This window comes from Anabrus simplex, chromosome 1 (assembly GCF_040414725.1).
Source record: "Anabrus simplex isolate iqAnaSimp1 chromosome 1, ASM4041472v1, whole genome shotgun sequence".
Lineage (NCBI taxonomy): Eukaryota > Metazoa > Arthropoda > Insecta > Orthoptera > Tettigoniidae > Anabrus > Anabrus simplex.
Window position 1 is genome coordinate 1,154,322,829 of NC_090265.1, and position 22,587 is coordinate 1,154,345,415.

The following is a 22,587-nucleotide window of genomic DNA, read 5'->3' on the forward strand; positions in this document are numbered from 1 at the left end:
AGCGACTAGGGCGTTTATTTCTACCGAGGTCTATTTTGACGCAGTATAACATACAGTAATTATAAAGGAAACGCATTCGGGCATTGTATGTACTGGTAGGTACACGAATGAGAGGTTTAAGTACAGAATTGACGGCTACTGTAGGTACACGTAACTGGATACTAGAGGCGTGCATTATTCGAACTCGGGACGATGCAAGATGCGGCTTGCTGCATATGCAACCACCATTACGCATGAATGGAATGTGTAATCTAAAATGCTTCAGTTTGCTCCAATTCTTCCGACAGGCTGTGTACATCGTTATCAGACCCCGCATTCAATAACATATGGCCACTGCTTGTGTTTACCGATATTCTGGTGACGAAGGAAATAATTCCTTACAATGTTATAGAGTATTCGCGTCATAATTATGTAGGTACTTCGATATGTGACTGTGCAATGTGAAATTGCGCATAATTGTACGCGACAACTTGAAGACGATGTCCGAAACGCAACGTAATTCGTGGACGTCGGTTATTTTTAAGTGATGTCACATAGCACAGCCCATTGTGTTGCTTATTCAAGAGAAGTAAAGTACATCGGCAGAAATACTTCTGGGATGATCCGGCACTTACAAATCCATATCAATGAAGAGTAATCGTCACAGAACACCTCCGGCCCGGTCTGAATCACAAGAAACTACCCTGCCGACAACGATTGTGAGGCATCCAGATAGGTTTACATCCTAATAACAGTTACTAATAAATTATACGGGTTATTCAGCTAAGAAGTCCACCTGACATAACTCGTGAACAGTTTAAGATACTGTACTGGCATTCTGTATTCACTTTCGTTAATGGTATTAAGGAGCTCATAATTCAACATGCAGTATTTTCCTAGGATTTTGACAAAATGTATCGTCACACACGTTTCCATATGAGAACTACTGATGATAACTATCAAGCTTACACTCGTAGTTACTGGGACGTCGCACAGCTCGCAGCACAGGATAATCGGTCTCGAGAGCGTTGCCATCACCCCAGCTGAAAGAATAGGGGCAAAGTCGGGCATTTTAGATTACACGTTCCACTCATGTGTAATGGGGGTTCGTATGTAGCAATGCACATCTTCCCCGTCTCAGGTTCGAATAATGCACGCCTCTAGTATCCAAGTGGTGTACATCCTACCTACAGTTATTCATAAATTATGCATGGCTATTCATCTAAGATGTCAACCCCAAATAAGTCGTGAACAGGTTAAGATACTGACATTCTGTTTTCACTTTCTCAATGGTATTAAGGGATTCATGGTTGAACATGCGGTACTTTTCCAGGCTTTTGACGAAATGTATTGGCTCACACGTTTTCATATCAGAACGTTATTTCACGCAATAACTGCCAATGATATACTCTAAAGTTTACAGTCGTAGTTACTGGCACGTCGCACAGCTTATAGGCTACTACAGGAGGATCGGTCTCGAGATTCTCGCGAGAGCCTCGAGATCTGCGACGTCAGTCTCGAGAGTGTTTCCCAACACTAGAAGTATGTTGATGGCAATAGTTATACTAAATTGGTGGATTCTAATTTCTTAAAAAAATCGTTAATTTTAGTAGGCCCAAATGGCAAAGAAGTATGACTCTAGTAATAATAAAAATACTGTTCTTTTCTTAACGCACCATCAATTTATTTTTTACAGCATATGCTATTCAGCTTCCCCTAGACAGAGGTTGCCCAGTATACAAAGCATTCCGAGTATGAGTTACAGTATATCTTATAGTCAGATGGTCAATGATATTCCTGTATGTCATAACTAGCCACCAGATTTGTATGCAAATGCATATTTTGTTTGCTGATATGTAGACCTCCAAAACCAACAAGGAAGTGCGTTTGAAGATGAAAGGAAGTAATTGGATATCCTCAGATTACTCCCGCATCTGTGCCTTTTCACTTTATTTCAGAAGGTGATGGAGCCTCCGCGGCTCAGGCGGCAGCGCGCTGGCTTCTCACCGCTGGGTTCTGTGGTTCAAATCCCGGTCCCTCCATTGAGAATTGTGCTGGACAAAGCGGAGGCGGGACAAGTTTTTCTTCGAATACTCCGGTTTTCCCTGTCATATTTCATTCCAGCAACACTCTCGAATATCATTTCATTTCATCTGTCATTCATTAATCATTGCCCAAGAGGAGTGCGACAGACTTCGGCAGCCGACACAATTCATATCCTCGCTGCTAGATGGGAGCTTCAGTCATTCCATTCCTGACGCGGTCGAATGACTGGAAACAGGCTGAGGATTTTTTTTCCAGAAGGTGATTAAAGCCGTGGAGGATAGTGGATTCCTTGTGATAAGAATTGTGACGGACAATCACAGTTTGGACAACCTCAGATATCCAGACTATAATATTCCAATCAAACTAGAAACAGAAAATCAGATCCTAATTTGCGGGTACTAGGTTCGTGTTGTTGAAGAGAGGATGGAGTGTGACATTTGTGTCAGCAACCATCTCACTGCCTAGATACCGCTAAATGGAACTTATTATGCATCAAAACACGGGAGGAGTTTGATACCCAAAACCTTGTTTTGTTGCTCTGGTGAAGCATCTGCAGGAGTTCGCTTAAGCTGCTGTGCTCTATTGTCGAAGTTCTTCGAACGTACGAGTGTAATGCGAGGACTTGCGACGTCTTCCCTTTCAGAATACCGGGCGAGTTGGCCGTGCGGTTAGAAGCGTGCAGCTGTGAGCTTGCATCCGGGAGATAGTGGGTTCGAACCTCACTGTCGGCAGCCCTGAAGATGGTTTTCCGTGGTTTCTCATTTTCACACCAGGCAAATGCTGGGGCTGTACCTTAAGGCCACGGCTGCTTCCCTCCCATTCCTAGGCCTTTCCTATCCCATCGTCGCCATTAAGACCTGTCTGTGTCGGTGCGACGTAAAACAAGTAAAAAAAAAAATCCGAATGTGTTTTGTTACAGTGTGAGGTCAAAGAACATCAGCAAACTGTTAGTTACATTATCCTGACCAAGTTCGTAAGACCTCTATTACGGTATTTGATATTGCGTTGGCAAGAACACAAAAAGTACGGTACCACTCCAAGCCTTAGTCCAGAAAAATATTTAAATTGTGCATGGAGAGGCCTACTGCGACTTCATACAGGTAATGTTGCCGATATTTAATATTACTTATGTAATTTACCAGCTTCAGTGAAAATATGACCATACTGCATGGTGTTTTGTAGGCTGTCGTCATTAGAATAAGCTCAGAACATTGTGCGTCTATGTCTGCCATCTAGCGGAGAAATTTTGTCGCAGCGTAGTAGCAAAAAGGCTCGCATAGAGCAGGCAGTATAGGAGGATCGAGACGGCGGGAGGCCTAAGATCTTAGAGCATTAATACTAATACTAATGGATATATATATATGATCGAAGCCTAAGATTCACCGCCATCTAGCACCACGTGTGACGTCACGCAAAGCCGAACATAGCCGACTCCGCTCCGACAAGAAATAATATCTTACTCCAGCACCAGCACCCGATAGACGCCAGCGGTTGCGCTCGCAATGGGACTCGCATTAATGTCATAATTTACGAAAATACTGACATGTACACTTTCACTATAGTACGCATTTTATAAATGATGAAATGAGATCATCCCCAGTAGTAATAATTATTGAAGATGGTTGAAAATAACTGGAAGTATATTTTAAAATTCGAAGGTTTGTCTTCAGAAATGAAATGGCGAATGGCTTTTAGTGCCGGGAGTGTCCGAGGATAAGTTCGGCTCGCCAGGTGCAGGTCTTTTGATTTGACACCCGTAGGCGACCTGCGCGTCGTGATGAGGATGAAATGATGATGAAGACGACACATACACCCAGCCCCCGTGCCAGCGAAATTAACCAATAAAAGTTAAAATTCCCGACCCTGCCGGGAATCGAACCCGGGACCCCTGTGACCAAAGGCCAGCACGCTAACCATTTAGCCATGGAGCCGGACTTTTCTTCAGAAATACCTATAAATATAAAGTACGCCTACACAATATTTTGATACTACTGTAAATATCACTTTGTCAGAAACATAATGCTCAACTTCAGCGGGATAGGAATATGCCATAAAATAATTGTATTGATACCTGTTCTGTTAGTTTTGTGTCTTCAGTCAGAATCCTTGGAAAAATCTCTGTAAATAAAGAATATGCAAACGATATGTTTAAAATTCTGTGTATATTGTTAAAGTAAAACGAATATTCGGTTAGATATCAGTTGTCAGTAAATAATAAAATTGTACAAATAAAATATACACAGTCTTTATTCGTGAATAGCTAGTTATCTCCCTAGAAATTATGTCTTTAATTAATCTCGGTTTCAACCCAAACTTCGTAATTATCTCTATTTCTGTTTATATCTCCATGACAGTGAGAAGGTGGTCGTAATCATTGCTTTAAGAGAAAATACAACTGGGCAACCATCAACGCTTAACAAACTGATCACAGGTCCGACACTTCAACAAATGAAGGAATCGGTCAAAGAAAGACAAGGGTCACAAAGGGCGTGAAAATGAAATACTCCGTAGCATTCGCAGATGTAATACCGCTGGGGTCGGAAAAGAACAAGAGTTGATCAAGAGAGGTTGGACAGGACTGATGAAAGTGTGGAATCTGGCACAACTAAGTGGAGGCAATGCCAGGACTCAGTTAAGGGCCTCGTGGTCGCCAACCCACTCTTCAAAGATGAAAGCCCCAGGGACCCCTTTTAGCCGCCTCTTACGACAAGCAGCGGATATCGTGGATATTATATTCTACATACCCCAAAATCTCAGAGGGCTCCATGAAAGCTATTATATATTACCAACAATAAGCCTATACAGTACTTCAGTGAAACTTTAATATTAATGATTTCTAGATTGGATACTAATTCTGAATTTGACCGATGACCTAGCTGTTAGGCCCTTTTAAACAACAAAGAAACAAATAAACATTTCTGAATTTTTTAAAATAATGTGCATAGCTATAACAGATGCAATAGGAAACTAATAGTGCCATGAAATTTTCCTGTTCTTCTTCCGTTTTACCCACATCTTGTGAAGACGGGTGCCAACTGTGCAGCACATGTGGACTGGAGCTGCTTTACGACTGAATGCCCTTCCTAACGCCAAATATACGTGGAGGGATGTATTCAGAATTACGAGTACCGAGTTAGTTGGCCATGCGGTTAGGTTCGCGCAGCTGTTAGCTTGCATACGGCAGATGATGGGTTTGAAGCCCACCGTCGACAGCCCTGAAATTGCGTTAATACGACATTAAACCACTAGCAAAAAAAATCCACCCAGTCCCCGAATAAATTAACTAGACGCAGTTAAAAGGCGACCCGGCCGGGAATCGAACCTATGACGTTCTGAAATGGAGGTCTTGACGCTGACCATTAAGGTACGGAGCTAATAACAGCGTAGAATAATATGTGTTAAATAAACATTTGTATGTGTTATAGCTATGCACATTATTTTTAAAAATTCAGAATTATATATCCAACGCAGAAACCTTTAATATTAAATTTACACTGAAGTACTGTATAGGCTTGTTGTTGGTAATATATAACGTTTTCATGAAGCCCTCTGAGGTTTTTAGCAACTTGCTTTATGTCGCACCGACACAGATAGGTCTTATGGCGACGATGGGATAGGAAAAACCTAGGAATGGGAAGGAAGCGGCCGTGGCCTTAATTAAGGTACAGCCCCAGCATTTGCCTGATGTGAAAATAGGAAACCACGGAAAACCATCTTCAGGGGTGCCGACAGTGGGGCTCGAACCCATTATCTCGCGGATGCAAGCTCACAGCTGCGCGCCCGTAACCGGACGGCTAACTCGCCCGGTACCCTCTGAGGTTGCAGGGTCTCTAGAATATAATTATCTACGGTATCCCTTGCTTGTAAGAGGCGGCTAAAAGGGGTATCTGGGGCGTTCAGCTTGGGGGCGTGGTTGGCGACCACGAGGCCCGCAGCTGAGTCCTGGCATTGCTTCCACTCCGGTGTGCCAGGCTCCACACTTTCATCAGTTCTGTCGAACCTCTCTTAGTCAACTCTTGCTCATTTCCGACCCCGGCGGTATTACATCTGCGAATGCTACGCTAGTTGCTTTACGTCGCACCGACACAGATAGGTCTTATGGCGACGATGGGACTGGGAAGGGCTAGGAGTTGGAAGGAAGCAGCCGTGGCCTTAATTAAGGTACAGCCCCAGCATTTGCCTGGTGTGAAAATGGGAAACCGCGGAAAACTATTTTCAGGGCTGCCGACAGTGGGGTTCGAACCTACTATCTCCCGAATACTGGATACTGGCCGCATTTAAGCGACTGCAGCCATCGAGCTCGGTGCGAATGCTACGGAGTCTTTCATTTTCACACTAATCACCACCACCTTCTCACTGTCACGGAGTTATAAACAGAAATAGAGATAATTACGAGGTTTGGGTTGAAACGGAGATTAACTAAAGACATCATTTCTAAGGAGATAACTAGCTATTCATGAATAAAAACTGTGTATTTTATTGTACAGTTTTATTATTTATTGAGAACTGGTATCTAAAAGAATCTTCGTTTTACATCAATAATAAAGTTACACTGAATTTTAAACGTATCGTTTGCTGCCATGAAAATATTCTTTTTGAAACAGTGAATAATTATTCTTTGTTTACAGAGAGTTTTCCAAGGATTCTGACTGAAGACACAAAACTAACAGAACAGTTCTGAATAAAATTATTTTATGATATATTCTTGCCCCGCTGAAGTTCAGCATTAGGTTTCTGACAAAGTGATATTTAATAACAACTTTATTTATTGTGTACTTTGTATTTACATTTCTGAAAAGAAAAAGAACTTCGAATTTTAAAGTATACTTCAAGTTACTTTTAATAATGACTACTGGGGATGATCTCATGTCATCATGCGTACTACAGTGAAAATGTATGTTTCAGAATTGTCTTAAATTATTATATTAATGCGAGTCCCAGGGCGCGCGCAGCCGCTGGCCCCTGTCGGGTGCTGCAGTAAGAGCGGAGCGGAGTCGGCTATGTTCGGCATTGCGTGACGTCACACGTGGTGCTAGATGGCGGTGAATCTTAGGTCTCCCCGAGACGGCGGTGTTGTAGACACTAGTAGTTCGTGCGCATATCGCAACGAGCGCGTGCGTCGTGTTCCGGCATCAAGGTCTGTCTAGGGAGGTCAAGTCACGAATGCTACTTATGGAGCCGCCATATTGGGTCTTTATGCGAGCGTAACCAAAGGCCAATGTATTCGAATTTAGAGGATTTCGGTACCGTACATTGAAATAAAAACAAAATACCAACCCATTTTGATAAAGAATTTAATTGGGCATCTCCTGGCCATGTATATATAATTGTATAACACTTAAATGATACGAATACGTTCACAGCTGTTTGAATAGGAAGATAATTAACAGAGCCTGAAATTCTATTTTTTTTTTCTTTAAGAGAAACAAGAATCAACAGAAAAACTCATGTTCTTCTCTTTTATTTCCTTACAACTTGGTCTTACTGTGTTTCTTATTAATATGATCTGTCAAATACGTAATCTTATTGACAGAAACATAGAAATCTGTGCAGCAACTGTGTCATATTATGATTACCGGTACATGAAATACTGAACTTGAAGTACTGTATTTAAAGTACTAAACGACGGTTGTAATAAATTACCTTCAGCGTTTTCTTTATTAAGAGAGTAATTTCCGATACTGCGTTTCTAAAAGGTTACCCCAGTATGTTGACAAACTATGAATGCCTCTTGAGTTGAGTGCATTAAATTATGTATGGTAACTGTTATCCATTCGTGTGGTATTTCTGTCGGTTCTAAGGCAAAAATATTCTGCACGTAAACAGCAAGAGTGATGTTCTTAGCTACTCTTTAACTAGTTTATTGATAACCCATGCAGCTATATAGTACAAAATGGTGGTGGTGATTATTGTTTTAAGAGGAAGTACAACTGGACAACCGTCCTCTATAAACACTAATCAGAAGGAAACAAATGGAAGGGGACCACAACTTCGAAAAATGAAGGTATCGGCAAAAGAAAGATGAAGGTCACGAAGTGCGTGGAAATGAAAAACTTCCTAGGCCTCGAATGCGCTAATGCCGTCGAGGTCGGAAAAGAACAACTGTTGACCAGGGGAGGTCGGATGAGCTAGAATAGTGAAAGCAATGTCAAGACTCAGCTAAGGGCCTCGTAGTCACAACCCAAAATAGATTTCCCCCGTGGGTGGGGCAATAGAACAACAACCACGGTATCCCCTGCCTGTCATAAGAGGCGACTGAAAGGGGCGTCAGGCTCTCCTAACCAGTGAGCGTGAGTTGGCGACCATATAATAATAATAATAATAATAATAATAATAATAATAATAATAATAATAATAATAATAATAATAATAATAATGGTTAAGAAAATTAAAGCCATTGGTAGACACGATTTCATAAGAAATAGAAATTCAGTCACTATTAAGTTGAGTTAACCTAGGTTAGACTATTTTAAGGATTACATTAGGATATTATGTTAGGCTACGGTACATTAAATTACAGTAGTTGCTTAGTGCGAGTGAAGCGAGTGTTGTGATCTTTAAGTATTTGTCGAGCCATATAATGTACTCTATAGAGCATTTAAGATGAATGAAATTTAGCTGTAAATAATAACTACACTACAGTATAACACTGCTGTTATCAATACAATTGTTGTAATGATCGCCAGCTGGACATAAATTGTTGATTTGAAGTGATAGGCCTATTGTTTGTTGTAATTATAATTGGTAACTGAACAGGAACAAGCATTTCAAATATCCGTGAAACATTTCTACGTTGCATGTAGGGTTAGAATGATAGTCTGTAGTTTACATGAAAAGGAATGGAATGAAATGGCGTTTGGCTTTTAGTGCCAGGAGCGTCTGAGGACAAGTTCGGCTCGCCAGGTGCAGGTCTTTTGATCTGACTCCCGTAGGCGACCCGCGCGTCGTGATGAGGTGAAATGAGGATGAAGACGACAAATACACCCAGCTCCCGTGCCAGCGAAATTGACCAATTATGGTTAAAATTTCTGAACCTGCCGAGAATCGAACCTGGGACCCCTGTGACCAAAGGCCAGCACACTAACCATTTAGCCATGAAGCCGGACACATGAAAAGGAAATTTTCATAAACATCAATACTAGTATTACACATTTCCTGTTACTTGTCTTGCTTGTTTTGAAAGACAATTCTCTTTCTTTGGGAGGTTTCCTATTATTTGTCAAAGACTTAGGTGGATTAGGGACTTTGAAAATTGTTGGGATGGAATTCCACTCGAGTAGTTTCCGTCCATCTGCCCTCTTTAATTCAAATTGCGATTCTTCAAAATGATGCTAGAAGAAAATACACCGGACGAGTTGGCCGTGCGGTTAGAGGTGCGCGGCTGTGAGCTTGCATCCGGGAGATAGTGGGTTCGAACCCCACTGTCGGCAGCCCTGAAGATGGTTTTCCGCGGTTTCCCATTTTCACACCAGGCAAAATGGTGTACTTTAATTAAGGCCACGGCCGCTTCCTTCCAACTCCTAGGCCTTTCCTCTCCCATCGTCGCCATAAGACCTATCTGTGTCGGTGCGACGTAAAGCCACTAGCAAAAAAACAAAAACATAATAAGACCTATAAATATAAAACATCTTCATATAAACATACTGTTATTCAGGAATAATACGAATGTATTTCACTAACCTCGCACAAGAAGCAATTATCTGTAGGTTGCCATTTGTCACGCCTACAGTTTTGTACCCACTGAGCTCTCCTTTGCTTATCTCTCGGGAAGCGAAACACTCTAATTCCGTCAGTTATCTTATTTTGACAATTTGGTGCGGCGTAGTATCCCGTTTTCCTTCAAAATACAAATAATAACTCACATCATTACATCGGGCGCGCCAACGTAACAACGATATTTGAGACCCAATATGGCCGCCACCGCAAAGGATTGTGGTAGTGTGACCAGACCTCCCTAGACAGACCTTGACCGGCAAACCTCGGGAACAACTGTGCTCAGTTTTAGCTCTGTAGCTAACCTGTACGGTTCTGTTCTGTGCTTTCAAAATGTTTAAGACTATCAACTCGCCCGCCACGTGTGAGGTTCGATCAGTGATACGGTTTTTGTCAGCAAGGAACCTATCTGCTGCAGAAATTCATCGACAGATTTGCGAAGTGTACGGTGATACTGTTATGAGTGAAAGCAAAGTGAGTAAGTGGGTACGACAATTCAAAGATGGCCGTGATAACGTCCATGATGAGGACCGCTCCGGTCATCCTTCTTTGATTACAGAGATTTGGTGGTTTCAGTTGAAGCGAAGATTCGTGAGAACAGGCGCTTCACAATAACAGGTCTCTCAAACGAATTTCCCGACGTGTCGAGATCAGTGCTTTACAACATTGTTTCTGAACACCTAAAGTTTAGGAAACTGTGGTCCCGTTGGGTCCCCAAACTCCTAACAGAGGACCACAAAAACAAAAGATTTGAGTACCGCGATGAAGTTCTTGACTCGTTATGACGAAGAAGGTGACGGCTTCTAGAGTCAGATCGTAACTGGAGACGAAACATGGGTTTCGCATATCACGCCCGAATTGAAGCAACAGAGCATGGGATGGAGACACACACACTCGCCTGTAAAGGTGAAGGCCAAACAGACTCTATCCCAGCACAAAATCATGGCGTCGGTGTTTTGGGATAGGCATGGTGTTTTGTTGGTCGATTTCATGCAACGAGGAACCACTATCAATGCAGAAGCATACTGCCAAACCCAGAAAAAGCTACGCAGAGCGATTCAAAACAAAAGACGCGGCATGCTAACAAAGGCAATTGTCCTTCTCCATGACAATGCAAGACCTCATACTGCAGGTGAGACCTGCGATTTATTGGAAAGTTTTGGCTAGGATTAACATCTGTTCCTCCACCTCAAACATCACCTCAGTGGCAACCATTACAATGATGACGACCACGTGAAAACGGCAGTGAACTCTTGGTTATCGGAGCAGGCGGCAAGTTTCTATGAAGAGGATATTTTAAAATTGGTTACGAGGTATGATAAGTGTTTGAAAAAACTTGGCAACTATGTCGAAAAATAGAGTGAAGTACGGTATGTACTTTCTGAAAATAAATTTACTTTTTTGAAATAACCTTTTGTTGTGTACTTATTTTCAAACGGACCTTACTTTAAAAAAAACACGCCTCGTAGTTAAGTATTTTAGTGCTGATTATCGCCGTGTTGTTAATGAACCGGCCAGTGACGTGTTTCCAAATTTAATTTTAAAGTCATGGACAATGACAAAACAAAGAAGTAGTAGAAGTTACCTTACAAAATGCTGGATTGAAGGTGACGCAGATTATACCAAAGATGGTAAAATAATTTTTTGTCGCATTTGTGACAGATAGGTTCCCTGTGAAAAGAAGTACCATCCCACACAGCACTCTAATATCTCACCTCATATAAATGCTAAGTAAGTTGGTAGCGGCAAGATAAAACAAACCTTACTGACACAAGAACTTCCATCCACTTCGAGACAAAATGAGTTTACCTATCATTTGTGCCACACAATGATTGCTGCAAATGTTCCATAGAATAGATTGACCAACCCTCATTTCCGTAGCTTTCTTGAAAAGTACCATATTGCAACCAGACTATTCCTCAAGAGTCTACAGTCCGGAAAGTGTCTTTGGATAAATGTTACGATTCGGTGCTGGAAGAAATCCAAACCAAGTTACTTGACTGTCTTATTTGGGACTACAGATGCACATGGTACATATGGAACAAACATGTAATGAGACAAAGTCTCTCATAGTGCATTGGCATTGCTGGTGGATCAAAGTAGCCTAAGCAGTGGTCTCCACGGTATGCACTAGCCATGTGTCTTGGTAGGTGTGCTATTTACCAACTGATGAGCCCAACTTAGCACACTGGGGCGAAATGCTGGCAACCAGGAATGAGTTATTTGGAAAATTTTATAATGTCCAATAATGGGCCAACTATATTGGTATTACATACATGTAGGTCTGGAAGTTGAGTGGGGATGAACTGGGTACGCTGTATCTTATCTCTTGCAAAGTGTTGGAAAAGGCAAATCATTCTACATTCGTTCACTTTGTAAATGATTCAATACGCCTGCTCTGGCCTTTGGGTGGGTACAACAATCAGTTCTAGGTATTTCTGACTGATTCTGCCAGGTAGATGTTGAAAACCGCAGCAGCATTGAAGGTATTTTATCCTAATTTGATTCACTCAAAGTGTGCAGTTCACAGCCTTAACAGGGTTGCAGAAGAAATAAGGGTACAATTTCCAAATGAGAACAAATTCATTTCCACTATGAAGAAAGTGTTTGTGAAAGGGCCTCTCCAGAAAGAGGCTTACATGAATTGCCTACTGGACATTCCTGTTCCTCCAGAACAAATCCTTATGCACTGAGGTACTTGGATTGAAGCTGCACTTTTCTATTGTCACCATTTTGATGGAGTGAAGTGTGTGATTGAAGGATTTGATGCCAATGTCAGCAATGAAATAGTTCAAAGGGAACTGGCCCTATCAAGACACACATCCAAATAATACAGAATCAGTCAAGAAGCTAGAAACACATGGGTTGCATCTTGGCGATTCACTGGAGATTATCAAGAAAGTGAAGCATGAATTGGAAGGTATCCTGGGAAAACTCTGACTTTGTCTGCAAACAAAACATCGTGATGTCCCCAAATGAAGTCCAGGCTATGACATCATGGTAACTATAAATAAATATTTGGCTGGTACTCGTAATATGGATCTACCAGAATGTCTAACAACTACACTTGCTCCAGCAATCAAGTACTGTCCTGTCACATCCGTAGATGTAGAGAGATCATTCTCTGCAATGAAGCTAATTTTAACAAACGTCAGATTTATATCAGAAAACATGGAGAAGATTGTTGTAGTGTACTGCAAAGCAAATTGTGGATAGGAAAAGTAGGGTGTGCAATATAAAATGAAAGAGGAATGTGTATTTATGTGTGTTTCCTCAAGATTTTTTAAATACTGTTTTCTTACAATCATACTAATTATGATTTATTATGTGTAATGATTAACACATAGTGTTTTATACAGGAGATGTGTGCATAAGTTTTAACAAACTATGCACAGATTGTTTGTAAAAGTGGAACAGTTGCAGCTGTAAGTAGTGTGAATTTTTTGTTTTTTATTCATGATCATGCATTTTAGTATTGGTGTGGGTGAACCACGCAAGTTTCATAGAGTGTTTAATAGCATAAAAATAAGTGTATATTTCACCACTTTTTGCAGCATAGTTGCATGCTTATATTGATTTATAAAGCATTAGTCAAAATAAGTTTACAAATGACTCCTCAAAATAGAACTCTTTAACAGCCATCAAGGCCACCGTGTTCATAAGTTTATTGTCCAGCCTGAACAGCTTACAGAACTGTGCAAATATGGATGTTATTGTGCCTCCACTAGCACCAACGAAAAGACCCACAACTTCTACATAAGTTAAATTTTGCTTTGTAGATATCACACTTCTCTTTATTGACATTCGCTGGTTGAGTTTTAGAAGTGTCGCTTCTAACTGTAGGGTCAATTTTAAAACCATAAGTTGAGCCAGTCGAATGGCTATTGTATCTATCCACTTGCAGAATCCATATACTTCCTCATGTATTTTATATTGATGTTAACGTAAGGCATCAGCGATCAAGGTCTGAATATGATGATGGCAGGCATTTCTAAGGATCATGTTTGCAGGCACCCAAGATGTGTGCAAATATCTCTCTCTCACTGTGGCACTGGTGACAGTGGTTTTCATCTTGGGACTTGCCTGGTAATGCACGGGCAGGATATGCATTAGCAATGATTTTCAATGAATCTCTCTATTCACTGCTTGATAATCCCTCGGGGTTTGTCACCCTTCTGTTGGTTCCTGTATGATCCTCATAGGACGTGGCATGCATTAATGTTTTGGAGGTCTGCTTCCCAGGTAGCTCTGAAGAGTCCAAGCCCTTTGTATTTCTTTGGAGAATACAACAAGCTGTCTGGAGAATCTGTTGATAGTTGTAATATTTCTTTCAGCATAGTCCTTATTAGTACATTAGCATCCCGAATAAATTTTTTTGATAGTCTTTGCAATGGTGTTATCTGAAGAGGATAAATAAGAGTTTGACAGATAAACGAGAATAACATGGTAAATTTCTCATATGGCTGTAGCAAGGGAGAGGATGCTAGTAAGCTTTTTTGTTGTTGTTGTTCAGCTTCTCCATTGTTGAGTTGGGGTCAAAAACAGTAGCGTTGTGATAATTTACATCAAGATATTTAATAGTTTCATCAGGTCTTATTGACATAATTGTACCTGATGTCATCAAAAGTGGTTCATATTGAAGCACACCATGATTTATAGATATGCACTTGGATTTACTTATATTTATATTCAAATCAATCTCTTCAAATCTGTGTATTGCAAGATTAGTGAGCTTCATGGCTACATCCATATCCTTAGCAGTTATCACAGTGTTATCAGCAAACCTCATTACAGTGTTGTTAGGCAGTCCAGGAGCAATAGAATAACCAAAGTCTTTAATGTTTTTCTGAAGAAAGCTCTTGTAGTATGGTATGTGATTAGTAGTAATGTTAAAGAAAATTGGAGAGAGTGGTGAACCTTGCATTATTCCCAGTCTTAATTATTGATTTTTATTATGTTTGTTGGCTACACTATATTTTTGTAGCATTTTCATGCCGCAACTCCATTAACCCTAACAATACCAATTTGGTGGGGGGGGAAGAGCTGGGAGACCCATAAGTAATCTTTCACCTATTACCCAAGTCAGGTGAAATAGTTTAATGACTTCTTTGAGAAGCAGTGTAATTGTCATAAATATATTGAAGTTCATAAAAATCATTCTTATTTTCCTAATATTATAGTCTGAAGACTAATGAATACTGCAAATTTTGCTTTGGACTTTCGAAGAACCCCCCCTTCCATTAGTAAATCAAAGTACCTGTCAACAGTCACTTCAGTGTTTAGTGATTTTCTTTCTAATACTGTGAAATCAAATCAAATTAAATCAATCAATCAATCAATCAATCAATCAATCAATCAATCAATCAATCAATCAATCAATCAATCAATCAATCAATCAATCAATCAATCAATCAATCAATCACTACTGATCTGCATTTAGGGCAGTCGCCCAGGTGGCAGATTCCCTATCTGTTGTTTTCCTAGCCTTTTCTTAAATGATAGCAAAGAAATTAGAAATTTATTGAACGTCTCCCTTGGTAAGTTATTCCAATCCCTAACTCCCCTTCCTATAAACGAATATTTGCCCCAATTTGTCCTCTTGAATTCCAACTTTATCTTCATATTGTGATCTTTCCTACTTTTAAAGACACCATCCAAACTTATTCGTCTACTGATGTCCTCCCACGCCATCTCTCCACTGACAGCTCGGAATCAACATCTATATCACATACCACTTAGTCGAGGTTCGTCTCCTTTCTCCCAAGTCTTCCCAGCCAAACTTTGCAAAATTTTTGTAATGCTACTCTTTTGTCGGAAATCGCCCAGAACAAATAGAGTTGCTTTTCTTTGGATTTTTTTCCAGTTCCTGAATCAAGTAATCCTGGTAAGGGTCCCATACACTGGAACCATACTCTAGTTGGGGTCCCACCAGAGACAAATATGCTCTCTCCTTTACCTCCTTACTACAACCCCTAAATACTCTCATAACCATGTGCAGAGATCTGTACCCTTTATTTACAATCCCATTTATGTGATTACCCCAATGAAGATCTTTCCTTATATTAATACCTAGGTATTTACAATGATCCCCAAAGGAAACTTTCACCCCATCAACGCAGTAATTAAAACTGAGAGGTCTTTTCCTATTTGTGAAACTCACAACCTGACTTTTATCTCCGTTTATCATCATACCATTGCCTACGGTCCACCTCGCAACATTATCAAGGTCATTTTGCAGTTGCTCACAATCTTGTAACTTTTTTTTTTTTCTATGGGCTTTACGTCGCACCGACACAGACAGGTCTTATGGCGACGATGGGATAGGGAAGGCCTAGGAGTTGAAAGGAAGCGGCCGTGGCCTTAATTAAGGTACAGCCCCAGCATTTGCCTGGTGTGAAAATGGGAAATCACTGAAAACCATCTTCAGGGCTGCCGATAGCGGGATTCGAACCTACTATCTCCCGGATGTAAGCTCACAACCGCGTGCCTCTACGCGCACGGCCAACTCGCCCGGTAACTTATTTATTACTCTGTACAGAATAACACATGTAAAGGCCATATAAAGCTATACTGAGGGATGCCAATGACACCATTTTGGTAGGAGTTGACGACAAGTTGAAGTGTTGGAAAGAATATGTTGAGAAACTATTTAGCGATGTAAGGCCAGACAAACCATCTTTTATTGGCGAAGGCAGCGAAACAAGTCCAAATATAACCCAAAAGGAAGTACTGTATGCAAGCAAACTCCAGAAGAATGGAAAAGCTGTAGGTCCGGACAAGATTCATGCAGAAACTCTCAAACTCATTGCTGAAGGCCATGGCAGAGGACTAGAGCTGTTAACTACATTATTCAACACAATATATAAATCTGGTAGAATTCCATCTGACTGGCTAAGATCTACTTTTGTCACCATACGAAAAAAGGCTAGTGCATCACATTGTGATGATTATCGTATGATCAGCCTAATGTCCCATGGTATTTCTGCGTATTATCCACACTCGAATCTACCTCAAATGCGAACACCAAGTTGGACATACTCAGTTTGGCTTTAGGAATGTACTGGGTACTCGTGAGGCTCTTTTCTCCTTGAATGTTTTGACCCAGAGATGCCTAGATATGAATGTAGATGTGCACCCTTGTTCCATTGACTACCGAAAAGCATTTGATTGCGTATCTCATGCAAAACTTGTTGAGATTTTAAAATCTACTGGTGTAGATGTTGGTGATCTTCGTATCATTTCCCATGTGTACTGGAATCAAACGGCAGAGGTCAAAATAGAAGGAACTACTATTGAGGACATAGCTATACGAAGAGGTGTCCGCCAGGGATGTGTCCTGTCCCCACTCCTTTTCAACATCTACTCTGAAGTTGTGTTCAGAGAGGCTATGGAAGATGTTAATCTAGGTATCAAGATTAATGGCTTTGTCATTAATAACATCCGATTTGCTGATGACAAGATTGTGTTAGCCAGCAACCCTAGTGATCTTCAAATCATTATAAACAACATCGTGAGGACCAGTGAAACCTATGGTTTATCCTTGAATATTAACAAGACCAAGCTGACTGTATTCTCAAAAACACCAAAACAGGCCTCCCTTTACATCATCAACAACAACAACAACAACATCGTCCAACAAGAATCTTCTATCAAATATCTTGGAACTCTAGTTAACCAGCATTGTGATTCAAATTCGAAATCTTATCCAGGATTGGACAAGGAAAAAATATGTTCAATACCATGAGGACCTTATTCACCAGCCGAGAACTCAACCTCCTGCTCAGAGTTCGAATGCTACGGTGTTATGTCTTTCCTGTCCTTCTGTATGGTTTCGAAGGGTGGACGCTTAGCCCTTTATTGGAGAAGCGTATTGAATCTTTTGAAATGTACTTATACAGAAGAATACTCCGAATATCTTGGGTAGAAACGAAGACAAATGAAGAAGTCCTCAACATCTTGAACAAGAAGAAAGAGCTTCTCATAACCATCAAGGAGCGTAAGCTCAGCTACCTCGGGCACATCATGAGAGGTGAACGATACGAACTTCTCCGACTGATCATTCAAGGGAAGATTGATGGGAAAAGATCTGTGGGAAGACGGAGAAGTTCCTGGCTGAAAGCCTTGCGGCGGTGGTACGGACATACGTCGATAGAAATCTTCCGTGCTGCCGTTTCGCGTGTAATCATAATCAATTGGATCGCCAACCTTCGAAGGGAGACGGCGTCATAAGAGGAAGAAGAAGAAGACAGAATAACATCATCTGCGAAAAGCCTTATCTCTGATTCCACCTCTTTACACATATCATTGATATATATAAGAAAACATAAAGGTCCAATAATACTGCCTTGAGGAATTCCCCTCTTAATTTTTACAGGGACAGATAAAGCCTCACCTACTCTAATTCTCCAAGTTCTATTTTCTAGAAACAGAGCCACCCATTCAGTCACTCTTTTGCCAAGTCCAATTGCACTCATTTTTGCCAGTAGTCTCCCATGATCTACCCTATCAAATGCCTTAGATAAGTCAATTGCAATACAGTCCAATTGACCTCCTGAATCCAGGATATCTGCTATATCTTGCTGGAATCCTACAAGTTGGGCTTCAGTGGAATAACCTTTCCTAAACCCAAACTGCTTTCTATCAAACCAAGAACTGTGTTAGGTTGGCATGCATGTTACAGCAATGGAATCACAGTTTATTGTTGTTCTTTGTTGTTTGTAATGCTTCTTTGTCTCTTTCCAAAAGAGAGAAGACATATTTGTGAAAGTTCTCTTGAAAGAGTAGTACATGAAGTTTTACATAATTCAGATGAATGAGATCTTGAAACTAGTGAAGTGGAAGATAACATAGAAGAAGCTGGATCTTCTGACTCTAAAACTGAACCTTCTGTAAGTGCTGAAATAATTGAAAAGTACATTACAAAATCTGTCGTGTATATGTTGCACAGCCACCACGACCTTCACCGCCATTCATCACAAAATATTGTGAGGGTGAAGATAGGACTTCGCAAAGAGGGAAAAATAAAAATTATCAGGGAAGCTGCAGAATTATGGATCTCATAGTTAATTTGAATGAAGAAGCTTCTCGTTTAGGCATAGAACCAACAGATGAAAATGAGTTGTTTCGCTACACTGGTTTATTGTTAGTAATGGGCACAACAAGAATTACGATCTCTTCTCTGTGGTCGACAGATATATTGTGGAGCAATGAGTCAAACGCGTTTCTTTGAAATAATAAGAATTATTAGGTTTGATTACAAATGTACAAGAGAAATTCGCCCCCTGACGGACAAATTTGCACCATTGATGGAGTTGTTTCAGAAATTCAATTAAACATATCACAAGTATTTTATTCCTGGCCTTCACACTACCATGGGTGAAATGTTATCTTTATTTTGAGGAGAATGTTCATTCAAAGTGTTTATCAAAGACAAGCCAGGAAAATACGGCATTCTCATGAGAATGTTGACCGATTCCGAGACAAGATACGTTATTAGTACGGATGTGTATGCCGGGAAGTCCAACAGACCCCAAGATCAGAGTGGACCAGCTGAAGTAGTGAAGAGACTGGTGAAGCCCTTTCAGAATTCGGGGGTGCAACGTGATGACAGACCCATACCACACATCAGTAGACCTGGCAGAAACACTCTGGACGGACTTCCACCTTACACTTGTTGGGGCACTGAGGTCAAATAGAAGACATATTCCTGAGGAGCTGAAGACAACAGTTGGACTGTAGTTTGCATTCAACCCTCCAGCGATCCAGTCTCAGAGGTCACCAGTTACTCTTGTAATAACTATGGTGAGAGAGAAGCAAAAAAGACTACTTTTGATGCTCTCAACACAGCACACAGGGTCTGTTGTCAACAATGATGAAAAGAAGATAACAGAAATCAGTCTGTATTACAATTCAATGAAGGTGTGGAGTGGATTCAGTGGATCAAATGGCAAGATATTACTTCACAAAAAGGGGAACAAGAAGAAGTCCCTTGTCTCTATTCTACACCCTCATCGATATAAACCAATCCAAACCAAACTCCACGGCACAACAGCCCCGAAGGGCCATGGCCTACCAAGCGACTGCTGCTCAGACCGAAGGCCTGCAGATTACGAGGTGTCATGTGGTCAGGACGATGGATCCTTTCGGCCGTTATTCTTGGCTTTCTAGACCGAGGCCACCATCTCACCATCAGATAACTTCTCAATTGTAATCACGTAGGCTGAGTGGACCTCGAACCAGCCCTCAGATGCAGGTAAAAATCCCTGACCTGTCCGGGAATCGAACCTGGGGCCTCCAGGTAAGAGGCAGGCACGCTACCCCTACACCGTGGGGCCGCCCCCCCTCATCGATATACCATCTGTAAATGCATTTACAGTATATCTTCCATATTTTCCAAACTGAAAAGAAAAGTCAGAAAATTATGGTAGAATTTTTCTTTCCAATTTAGGTCTTGAATTAACGAGTCCTTATATTGACAGCCGAACCAACAATTCACAAGGGCTGCAGAAACCAATCATTATGGCAATGGAGTTCATCCTAGAAAGAAATCTGAAATGCATTATTCAAGCTCCAGTTCCAGTGCCAAATCGACCAGTGAAACGTGGAAGGTGCCACATCTGCAGCAGTGACGCGTCGAAGAAGGTGAAGTATGATAAACTAGGGAAATCAACAATCACATGTTCCCAATGAAACAAGCATGTGTGTGGAGAACAGCAAGAAAACAACACTGTGTTCCAAGTGCAACATTGTTGATGACTCAGAATAACTTTGCTCTACTTAAAAGTGCTCAGATAATAATATTCAGTTTTATACTCTCAAAAGTCACAATTACATGTTTAAAGACATAAATACATGTAATTTGATATAAATGTGAAATTAGTTAAAGTATCTTCTACTTTTTGTACCGTTTCATATTTTTACATTATATTGTGTTCACTTATTATTAATAATAAGGAAATTTGTCTTGATTAGGCAACATTAGAAAAATATTTATGAGCCTCCGAGGCCCCCTCGTTGGTAAAGTATGTTACAATATATGGGTTGGTATCGCTAGGGTTAAAAGGGTGAATGGTCTTTTAGGAATACCTAGAGAAGATAGGATAAAACCACATGAACAGGACCCTATGTTATCAAATGCTTTTGCAATGTCTAAGAATATCAAAGGATCATCATTCTTCTCAGATTTGGCTGAGGAACAGTTGAGAACAAGTGAACCCATTGTTACGATCTCCGAATATACGTGTATTCCCTACCTTGCATGCTGCTGTTCTCTTCGATCTTGTCGCCGCTGCTTCACGCATTCCACTGCTCCGCTCACCTGTGCTCTGCCTGCGCCATTCATCACGTGACTATGACGTCATCCTCTCTACGCTTCGCCTTCTCCGTTGTCTGTGCGCTGCGTGCTCACCTGTTGGACACATGATGATATGCTTCTCGAACCTCCTGGCTTGTAGCCTCCTCACTTTTCTAGATCGTTCTACACACCTATATATTCCCACTCCGCTGCTCCACAATTTGAGTCTGCTTTCGTCTCAGAGTGGTGGAGCGCCAAAATAACCGTGCTACTTTGTATTATGTCAATTCCATCTGGACTGTATATCTTCAAACAATTTGGTGAGCAAGATTTATCATTATTTGGACATTCATTTTTCATCTGGGCCACCTGCCTGCTGAACTTTTCTTCTGCCGACTTAATACTTTGTATTTTAAAGGCTCATATGAAAGACTGCACTTCTACACGAACTGCGCTACGGACAATATAAAAATTTTTGTAATCGCTTCAGTTGTCTTCTAAGATGTATGTTATTTGTAAATTCTGTTCTCGTAACATAGTAATACCCGGTGAAGAAAATCCTTTCCCCGTTCTGATCCTTATCCCACTTCCCTTTCCCCTTCCTTTCGTACTTCTTTTCTTTCAGGTTTTGCTCCTACTTTTCTTATTCAGTTTCTGTATGTATTCATTGTACGCTTTTATTTGTTCAATAGGCTATTCTTACATGCATTTCGGAAATTCTATTTATAAATGTGGCACACTTTTCTAATTTTCTCAAGTTTTCATATTTATCTTTCACCATTTGTTAAAATTTGTCTTCAGTTTATTTATCTTGTTACTATGTTTGATTGTTAAATATATTCTATCCATATTGTTAATTTTTAGTTTTTCTCTTGGCCTAGCTCCTTCTTACTGCGCGTTTCCATGGTTTAATCATTTATTATATTATTATTATTATCATCCGAGCCTCCCTTCTCTATGACCTCTTTGCTTAAGCTCTATACTATATTATATCACTTCGGTTGATACTATTTGTTTTATCACACTCTACCTTCTTCCTTTTACACAGTATGGTAGCAGAGCGTGGTTGTGCAGTGGAAGAAAGACAAAAATGTGGTGGCATGAATAATGCTTTGCTATCCAGCTTTTGAGAACACAACAGTGCAGACAAAAATATTTCCTAATAGTCATCAATATCATATAAACCATCATCCAGTTCATCCCATTGCATGCTCTGGAAGTCCACCTTGTAGCGCAGCAGTCCACCAATGCCACCAAACCCTCTTACGAACTGTGAACTCTATGACTTGTCTGTGATGATTTCCAGGGTAGCATCAAAGCTTTTGTAATTGTTAGCTAACCACTCCAGAATGATTGACATTCCACCAGCTCCAATTCCACACCACTCTCTTTATCCGTAAAATGTGTTTTACCATGCTGATATTCATGGAAATCTACCAATGTTCATAAAATTTTATCAAGAACACGTTTTATAACTCTTCGAAGATCAGATCATAATAGATCTCCAGTTTGATAGGTTTGATATATCAACAGAGTTCAAGCTATTTACAAACATA

General features: G+C 40.6%; 1 pseudogene; it reads left to right on the top strand.

The window, feature by feature from the left end:
- The first annotated feature begins 18,944 nt into the window (after positions 1-18,944).
- LOC136858302 (piggyBac transposable element-derived protein 4-like) lies at positions 18,945-20,490 on the top strand (annotated as a pseudogene).
- The last annotated feature ends 2,097 nt before the right edge of the window (positions 20,491-22,587 follow it).